Consider the following 10,781-nt stretch of genomic DNA (forward strand, 5'->3'; position numbering starts at 1 on the left):
ACCCACACTCCTTGGTAGCTAGGGAGAGAGTATGGATGCCCCACTGATTGGATGTCTCCACCTGACCCGAGTCATCCCTGACCCGCCCTTGTATTTGGGCTCTGTTATCAGGGACTGGTTGACCACATTCTACTGGTTTCCCGGTCTTGCTTTTAAGTAAGTTCCCCTGGGGGGAGGGGGACAGGGTCAGTTTAAGTTCTACTGCATAAACAACAAAATGACTGTTTAACCAAGATGAAATCGCTCTGGCTAAATAGGCCCTTACACTTCTTGCTTTTTATTCTGTGGAGATAATAACAAGACCCCATGGCATATGATTAAACAACTGGAAAAATGGGATTGATTCCCCAACAATTGTATAACTTAACTATCACCTTGTGTGTAGATGGAATAATGAAATTGCCTAAAAGCCAGCATACCGCACTCCATAGGATTAACTATGGACTTGTGGAGATAATGGTTGACCCCACTTTCTTCATGATTGGATCGGATGATGCGTGTGGGACTCCACTTATCTCTTGACAAGTTTTCTCCCACTTGCCAGTGATCCCCTGTATTCAGGATACTGTTAAGGCTGGACCACTCGAAGGGCTTCTTAGTGGTTTCATCCCTTAGTCATATTTATCCTAGAAGCTACCTCTGTTGAGGTGTAATTGCACACAAATACTTTAGCGAAGCATAGAATAGTCCTCTTCATAGAAAGAGCCTCAGAGCTCACTATGGGACAGTCCCTGACTGTAATGACTTCACATCAGGTCCAGATTTGTCTTAGAAACCAAAGGCCACCAATGGATGAGGGAGGCAGACTTATTAAATACTGGGCTACACTTACAGATATGCCAGAAATAATACTTAAAACTTGTCAAACTTTAAAACTAGTTACCCGTATGCCTCAACTTGACCATGGTGCTTCTTTCTCTATAGGGCAAAACTGTTCAGAGGTTATTGGTCTTGTTTACTCTAGTTGGCCAGATTTAAGTTGCTCCTATGAAAAATACAAATGACAGTTGGTTTACTGATGACAATAGTTTTCATAAAAAGAATGAGAAAAGCTATGTATGCCATAGTGCTCACTAGCACTTTGCAATTGCCAAATCCTTAAAAATACACATTAATACTGACTCCAAATATGCCTTCCTGGTACTACATGCCCATGGAGCTATTTGGAAGGAAAGGGGATTGCTATCAAGCCATAACTCCCCAATCAAATATGGGCCTGAGATCATAACTCTTCTTGAGCCTGTACACCTGCCCAAGGAGGTAGCTGTGATTCACATCAAAGGACATTGAAAGGATATGACCTTAGAATCTAAAGGAAACAATTTAGCAGACCATACAGCTAAGGAAGCAGGAAAAGGAACCCAGTGAGCAAATTAACGTGCCTTCTTAACTCCTCTGAGCCCACAGAAGATCTCAAACTTCTCTTCAAACAAAAATGAAGGTTGTATATATCTTCTTTATCTTCCTTTCACCTATCTTAACTGACAGTTCCTTTCTATAGTGGGCACAGCAGTATGCTGGTCTACAAAATCAAGCAGATTGTTGGATATGTGGAATTTTGCCTATGTCAAGTAAGTCCAGGTTACCCTGGTGGGTTTCCCCTTTATAGGGTACTGATTGGCTTTCTCTGCAGGATTATATTTCAGATATAATATATGGAGACATTATGTACCAGGATAAATCTATCACTAATCAAGATGTTTCTTCGTGGCCCATGATCAGTGAAACATGGAGTTCACCAGGACATAACCAAACTTTTTCATACTCTCAAACTATGAAAATCCTAATTGACCTTACAAGCTCACAAATTAATACCCAGCAACTAGGGCCTAAGCTACAAAACCCTCCTTATCGCTATACTGAGGATGGCATATATCAAATCTGGGATACGTATTTGTGGCTCACACCCACTGTTGGACAGCTCAGTCAAAAGGCAGTCTTATGCTGGGAACAAAGAGAGCATACATATGATACTTGGGCCAATAACACACGACATCTAGGATGGCTATCATTAGAAATGTGTTCTCAAATAATAGTACTCCAGGCTACTGACTAGTTTGCTACTGATTGGGTAAGGTAACCTGGCATTAGATGGCCAGCTCCAAACGGAACCCACTGGATATGTGGATCTAACCTGTGGCCCTGGCTACCTCCAGGGTGGATAGGTCACTGTACCTTAGGATTTGTCTGGATTCATGGACGCATTACTAAAACCATCACTACTCCAGCTAATCTCCCCAATTTAAAGCAAAGATGGACATGATCTGTTTTTAAATGGTATAATCACTTAACACCCATTTTTGCTCTATCTGTGGAACTAGAAGATGTCATTTGGCATGTAGACGCCTTTAATAAATATACTGCAAAGGCACTCTGATTCACTAAATAGCATCTCCTTACTTAATATCAAAGTCACACAGATGCACAAGGCAATCCTACAAAATAAGATGGCCTTAGATGTCCGGACAGCAGCACAGGGTGGCACATGTGCAATTATCAAAGCAGAATGTTGTGTGACCATCCCAGAATATCACAAAAATGTCACAAGACTAATAAAAGATATGAATACCCAGATTGAGGCTCTACAGGATCATTCTCTCTCTCTCAGTGGTTGGTTAAGTTCCTGGTTTAAAGGAGGACTATGGCCAACAATTAAAAATCCCACTTTTGGACTTCTCATTCTTATAGCCTTATTAATCTTAATGTGTTGCCTTGTTCAGTCTTTCTGTACTTGCTGCCGATACTCCGTTGCTGCAATGACTTCACGACGACAGATGATCCTTACCACACATCTTTTGTAACTCCCGTACACATTCCTCAACTGATCGATGTTGACCCGAGTAGGTAGGGACAACTCTATGCCCCTATTCAGCAGGAAGAAGTTACAGAAGATGAGACCTTCCACCTTCAACTACCTTAAAGATTTAAAGGTCAAAATTGTTCAGGGGGAGGGGCGCTTGGGTGGCTCAGGGGGTTAAGGCCTCTGCTTTTGGCTCAGGTCATGATCCCAGAATCCTGGGATCCAGCTCTGCATTGGATTCTCTGCGCATCAGGGAGCCTGCTTTCCTTCCTCTCTCTCTGTCTGCCTCTGTGCCTACTTGTGATCTCTCTCTGTCAAATAAATAAATAAAATCTTAAAAAAATTGTTCAGGGGGGACACAGAGGCAGAAGAATAATTATTAAATTTCCTTACCTACTGACAAGCCCTTAAAATAGGCAGAGTGACCACCACCTTAAGGCTTTGCTAAGGGCAAAGGACAATCCTAGCCTGACCGACCCCTATCCCCAGCCAGGATCCAGTAAGTCTACATTAACAATTCCTTTAGGAAACTTTATCTCTAAACCTCCAAGATAGTGTTGACAATCATTCCCAAGCATATGGCCCACAGATAGACATCTAAAGAGTCTCAGGAGAAGGTTCTGTTACTGGTAATGAATAACCTTTTGCCCAGACAACCGCTAGCCCCTCAAGGTCCTAGAAACCTTGCTGCCAAAATTCCTTAGAGACTTAAATCATCCCTAATACCCTCCCCAACTTACAAGTATCTAATAGAGCACGCCTCACATCCCCAGGGCTGCAGCTCTTCCTGCCCATGGGTCCTGTCCCCGTGCTTTAATGAATCACCATTTTGTACCAATGATGTCTCAAGAATTCTTTCTTGATCATTGGCTCCGGACCTCACCCCACCGAATCTCACCTGTGTTCTAGCACTTCATCACGTGCACCCTGCAGCCATCCAGAAATACCTGAGGCGGGTGGAGTATGACATTCCTCAAGGAACTCACAACTACCTTCACATTAATGCTTTTAAAAAAAGTATTTATTTGAGAAAGTGAGAGTGTGAGCGGAGGGGCAGAGGGAGAAGCAGACTCCCTGCTGAGCAGAGAGCCCGATGCGGGGCTTGAACCCAGGACCCCGAGATCACGACCTGAGCCGAAGGCAGAGGCTTAACCCACTGAGCCCCCCAGGCGCCCCAGTGTTGATGCTTTGCTAGAGGCAAAAAGCAATCTTAGCTTGACATTAGTCAGATTCCAGGATCCTGTAAGTCCTAACATATGAAAAGCCCTTTGGAAACTTACTTTATCTGTACTCTGTATGACCCCCCTATGCCCCTCAAAACATATATGTTAGCAGTCATCCTCCAAACATACAGCCCACTGATGAACATCTGAAGGGCCTGGTAACTCATGTTTTACTAGATCATAGTAAATAACCTTACCTTAATGTCAGCTAGCCTCCCAACATCCTGGAAGACTTTCTTCCAAATTTCGTAGAGACCTACACTATCCCTAAACCCCACTAACTAAAAAGTACATAATCAGGGCGCCTGCGGGGCTCAGTGGGTTAAGTGTCTGTCTTTGGCTCAGGTCCTGATCTCAGGGTCCTGGAATCAAGTCCCACATTGGGCTCCCTGCTCGGTGTGGATGCTGCTTCTCCCTCTGTCGCTTCCCTTGCTCATCCTCTCTCTGTCGTGCTCTTTCTCTCAAATAAGTAAATAAAATCTTTAAAAATAAAAAGATAAAGTGCATAATCAGTCACTCCTGAAAATCTCAGTGCAGCTCTTCCTGCCCACGGGTCCTATCTCCGTGCTTTAATAAAAACACCTTTCTGCACCAGAAACATCTCAAGAACTCTTTCTTCCCCTTTCACTCCAAGACCCCAAATCATATCAGTTGCATGCTTAGTGCTCAAGGATGCGGGGGTGGGGTGTTCAGGGAATGTTAGATCGTGTATGTCCTCTTTGAATTTCTACTCAAACCTACTTTGCGAGATTCTCAGTTCAGTATTAACTCTAGGTGAGATGTGCAGGCAGTTACTTACCACATCACACGAGAATGGGGCAACCACTGCGTCTCTGATCCTTATCAGAATGATGCAGGCTCTTGGTCAGCCTCCTGGGTGAAGGCAAACCCGTTTTTGCTTCTATCCCTCATCATTTCCCCCCTGACCAATTTTTAGTCCTTAAATCTTTAAGGGTGTTGAAGGGTTAAGGGTTCATCGTTTATAACTTCTTCAGGCCAACGGGGTATAGAGATGTCCCTTTGATGAGGGAACAGAGGTGAACTGAGAACAAGGCACAAGCCAACATCCCACAAACCAGCACCCCACAAACCATCTTCCCTTTGCAGGGAAGATCTCTGTGACTTCCTTCAGGCACGCCGGCTGCCCTGAAACTAACGGAAGGAAAACCAAATGGTTAACTAACAGAGATCACCGTCCTGCACCACAGGTGTCTCCCTCAGTTTACAAATGTCTCAGTGATTTACAAGGAAAAAGCATTCTTACCAATAACCTAACTTCTAGAAGGACATTCCCAACCATCTTACTGTTAATGCTTTACTAGAGGGAAAAACCATCTTAACTTGATCATGGCAAGGCCCCCAATATCTCATAGGTCCTCTTTAGCTTACAGAAATTCTTTTTTTTTAAATTTTTTAAATTTATTTGACACAGAGAGAGAGATCACAAGTAGGCAGATAGGCAGAGGCAGAGAGAGAGAGAGGGGAGGAAGCAGGCACCCTGCTGAGCAGAGAGCCCGACTTGGGGCTCAATCCCAGGACCCTGAGATCATGACCTGAGCCGAAGGCAGAGGCTTTAGCCCACTGAGCCCCTCAGGCACCCCAGCTTACAGAGATTCTTTTGAAAACCTCCCTTTTTCCTTGCCCCCAGCTCCCAAGTGTAGAATCAGTCACCCCTCGGAGCCCCAGGCAGCAGCTCTGTCTACCCACGGGTCCTGTCCCCGAGCTTTCATCAACCACCATTTTGCACCAAAGGCATCTCAAGAATTCTTTCCTTGGCCGTCAGCTCTGGATCTCACCCCATTGAACCTCACCTGCATTCAAAAACGACATCTTCTACCTCTGAGTCAAAATTGGTCACTGTCTGTCCCTACTACTAGGGAAAGCCACTGCTGTAGAGTGCAGAGTAAACACGGGCGTGAGCTCCTTTCCAGTAGAAGGTCTGCTGGTTGGCAAAGGAGTTGGGGGCTGCCTGCAGGTATCTGACCCTTGGCGAGAACAAAGGGAAAGAGACAACATATATATAGGATTAACATTGTAATAAAAACAGGAGGGGTGGTAAGAAGACCCTTTAGAGTGGGTGGCACCCGCCTTCTGACCAGCAATGTAACCAGTTAGTAAGAGACACTGTAGGGTCTGTAAGAGCAGCAATTTGATTATTCGTATCTGTAAGTTACATTTTTGTTATAATTTTGTTATAATCTGGAATGTAGATGAAACATACAGCTTTACTTATTTTTTTAAAAAAGATTATATTTATTTGACAGAGAGAGAGAGCCAGCAAGAGAGGGAATACAGCGGGGGGAGTGGGAGTGGGAGAGGGAGAAGCAGTCTCCCTGCTGAGCAGGGAGCAGAAGCAGGGCTCCGTCCCAGGACCCTGGGATCATGACCTGAGCCAAAGGCAGATGCTTAACCACTGAGCCACCCAGGCCCCAACTCACAGCTTCAACAATGCCACATGCTCCTCCTTGCGTTGCTGTTAAGACACCTAATGTCATTCTATTTTGCAGAATTGCTTTATGCACTTGGGTAATGTTAATGTTTAATAATGTAATGCTATTTTGAGAGACTTTCAAGTCTTCATTTGTGTATGTATCAAGGGCCTCCGTGTGCCATATGCAATCTTCTCTAAACCCGCTGATGAAGAAAGATGTGAGATGGTCGTAGCATTGGAACACGATCTCGTCCATTGTTATGAGTCCATCGGTGGCTTGGCATACTAAGTTAAGATTCTGATTGCTTGAGAATAAGAGAAAGGCTTCTTACGACACAAGAGTCCCATGTAACATTTACCATGGGCCACCAAGAAACATTCTTTTTTAGTAATAGAAATGCTATTTCTGTATGTGCCGACATTGACGTAACGTATCCTATGGGCCATGTATTGGCACAAATAATGCGGTCTGTGCCTTGTAGTAGAGAACCGTTAAAGGGGGAACTAAGCCACAAGTCCAACGTGAATGCTGGTGCTGTAGCGCCGCGTGATGTTGCGCCCTTGTGAAAACGAGTCACGCTCTAGGTACCGTGCATGCGTCTGCTAGAACGTCGGAGGCCGTAGCAGTACCATCCGGGAAATGCACCCAACTTTCATCCTCCTCGGAGCCTAATGACTTTCTCTTTGACTTGCAGTCGGGATATCCAAGGTCGTTAGCTCTTGGGGGGCCACTTTCCAAATTTGTGGGTGACCGTGTGGGGGGTTTGGTTAAGGGTAGCTATAGTTTGCTTGGCTCGTGGTTTTACACCAATCGAGGCACCTCCCAGGACAAACATGGCTACGGGATAAAACCATTAAGAAGCCCTCTGCTTGTGATTTGGTCATGCCAGCTGCACAAAACTGGTCAAGGTGACAGCTGAGTTAGCACTTTTTGGGGAGTCCTGCCCATGTTCCAGCTGTTGAAGGAACCCTGTGCCCCTGGGGTCCTGTTTTTATCCCTACAGAGTAGAAAGCATGGAGACTGTCTACACAGGATCTGTTGGGGCAGTCTGTCTGAAGCTGACCTCAGGATTTCCAACTCTAAAGTCCAGGACTTTAGGGACGCCTGGGTGACTTAGTTCCTTAAGCAGCTGCCTTCGGCTCAGGTCGTTATCCCAGGGTCCTGGGATCGAGTCCCACATCTGGCTCAGCAGGGAGCCTGCTTCCCCCTCCCACTCTGCCTGCTGCTCTCCCTGCTTATGCTCTCCCTCTCTGTTAAATGAATAAAGAAAACCTTTAAAAAAATAAATAAATAAAGTCCAGGACTTTAGGTAAAAGGGAGGTTTTAGTTTTTAATGATTTTTTAAATTAATTAATTAATTAATTAATTTGACAGAGAGAGATCACAAGGAGGCAGAGAGGCAGGCAGAGAGAGAGGAGGAAGCAGGCTCCCTGCTGAGCAGAGAGCCCGATGCGGGGCTCGATCCCAGGATCTTGAGATCATGACCTGAGCCGAAGGCAGTGGCTTAACCCACTGAGCCACCCAGGTGCCCCATTTAATGATTTTTTAAAAAAAGATTTTATTTGTCAGAGAGAGAGAGAGCTCCAGCAGGGGGAGCGGCAGGCAGAAGAAGCAGACTCCCCATGGAGCAGGGAGCCCGATGCTGGGCTCGATCCCAGGATCCTGGGGTCATGACCCTGAGGCTTCACTGACTGAGCCACCCAGTCGCCCGATCATATGAGTTTTTTTAAAAAAAAAACTTGCTCTGCTGGAACTTTTTTTTTTTTTTTAAAGATTTTATTTATTTATTTGACAGACAGAGATAATACTGAGCGTTTCTGAGTTCTGGAGAGTTCAGGCAGGGAGAAAATTGAATGTTTCAATTTATTCACAAAGGAATATTTTATCATCTTCCTCATTTCATTCAGTCCTATGTTACTAATTTTCATTCATTTTTTTTTTCAAGGATTTTATTTGCTCATCAGAGAGAGGGAGAGCACACAAGCAGGGGGAGCTGCAGGGAGACGATCCTGATGTGAGATTCAATCCCAGGACCTGGGATCAGGACCCGAGCAGAAGGCAGTCCCTTAACCCACTGAACCACTCAGGTGTCCCTAGACCAGTGTACTTTTAATATCCATTCATTTCAACCTTAGTCCTGACCACACATAAAATTCTTTTTTTGTTGCTTTTATTTCTTATAATGTTGCATTCGTCACCATCCAGCTCATCGTTCGTTTTTGATGCGGTGTCCCAAGGTTCATTGTTTACACAGAACACCCAGTGCTCCATGCAAACCGTGCCTTCCTTAGTACCCACCACCAGGCTCACCCAACCCCCCACCCCCTCCTTTCTAAAACCCTCAGTTTGTTTCTTGGAGTCCACAGTCTCTCGTGGTTCGTCTCCCCACCGATTTCCCCCCCCTTCATTTTTCCCTTCCTTCTGTCCTCCACGCTATTCCCTGTGCTCCACAAGTCAGTGACACCATATGAGAACTGACTCTCTCTGCTTGACTTACCTCACCCAGCGTGATCTCCTCCAGTCCCATCCATGATGATGCAAAAGTTGGGTGTTCATCCTATCTGAAGGAGGCCTACTATTCCATTGTATCTATGGACCACATCTTCTTTATTTACAATTCTTTTCCAAAGCTTTCCCTTCACAAACCTTCTACAACTTTCTTTTTCTTTTTTTTTCTTTTTCTTTTTTTATTTTTTTAAAAGATTTTATTTATTTATTTGACAGACAGAGATCACAAGTAGGCAGAGAGGCAGGCAAAGCAGAGAGAGAGAAAGAGGGAAGCAGGCTTCCTGCGGAACAGAGAGCCCAATGCGGGGCTCCATCCCAGGACCCTGAGATCATGACCCGAGCCGAAGGCAGCAGCCCAAACCACTGAGCCACCCAGGCGCCCCACAACTTTCTTTTTCAATTGGATTTTGTCCTGTGTATTTTCTCTCCAAACAACCAGCTCATTTTAGGACCAAGTTACTTCCTTTTTCCCCTCAATAAAGTGGATTCCGATTGCCTATAACTTTCCTACACATACGCTTTCCTACGTACAGCATTGTTTTCCTCATCATTTCCATCAGGCTTAATGACATGTTTTAGAATTTTATCTCTTGGAAACCTTAGTTCTGGTGAAAACTAACCAGTTGTGAGCAGCGAGTCACACCGGAATTCTTTAGATGGCAAATTTATAAACACTCACTAATTTCTAGAAACATACAGTTTAGTGCCTTCTTAGCGCAGTAGGCAGTGGGTCAGTCTCATAAAAACATACGTTTTCCATAGTACAATCTTTCAGTCAAGCACAAAGCGTATTTACTTACAGATCTGAGTACATTCGGGTTCTCTATGATAAGAAGCCAAATACAAAGCTACATTCGAATAATCAGTGCTTTAGTATTGTATTTTATTTGGAAAAGGCCGATATCCCGTCAGTTTAACCCAATTTGACATCTAATGTGGCAAAACTTCAAGCCTTCAGGTTACCAAAGACTTTGAAGTCTACCTGAACAGTCACCCATGAGAACTTTATGGGACGGACGAAATTGCGCGTGCTGTCGAGTCATCTTTCCGCTGACTCATCCCAGCAGTGATGTGCGCTTCGGGGAGTGTCCGTAAACCTTGGGAGCCTGAGTTTTCTAATGCCAAGGACTCCACAGACATGTGCGCCTTAATGAAACTAGGAACCTGACCTCGGCGTCGACCACTGTGCTCCCCATGGTCCGTTCTTACCTGCGGCCCCAGTGGGGAAAGCTGAATTTGGGGAACGTGAGCCCAGGAAGGGGTGCTCTAGGCTTCTCCAAGGCGAGGGAAGGGGTCGGAGGCACAGCCTGGTGTGGAGCTGGTCCTGCGGGCTCTACCCGGGGGCGTCCCCGCGGGAGGGGCCGGAGGGGTGAGGCGCCCAAAAGCCCAGAGGGCAGAGTCTCAAGCCCCTCCGCTCCGACAGACCAGCGTCTGCGCGTGCGGCCCTGCAGTGGGCGCCGACCAGCCCTTGCCATCCGAGCGTTTCCCGCGGATTAAAAGGCGTCCCAAGGGCGCCGGGTGGGGACTGAGAGAAGGGCCGTTATCGGGAAGACCCCCGAGTTCCCGGCGGCGTCCGGTGCAAGACAGGCCCCGCGCTCCCTGCTCACCAACGGGCCAGACGCGTCTCTGCTTCTCCGGTGCATTCTGCTCCGCAGCCTGGGGCCGGTGAACACACTGAAAACGCTGCCCCCGGGAACCTGCCATTTTGAACCCATGGGAAAACCCAGAAAAGTTCTACAACGGGAAATTACCCAGGGTTGGCATTTGGGTAGCCAGCAGCGGGCACTGGCGAAAAGTAGGAAGACCATCGCGTCTACG

This window comes from Mustela nigripes, chromosome 2, assembly GCF_022355385.1.
Source record: "Mustela nigripes isolate SB6536 chromosome 2, MUSNIG.SB6536, whole genome shotgun sequence".
NCBI classification, from domain to species: Eukaryota; Metazoa; Chordata; class Mammalia; order Carnivora; family Mustelidae; genus Mustela; species Mustela nigripes.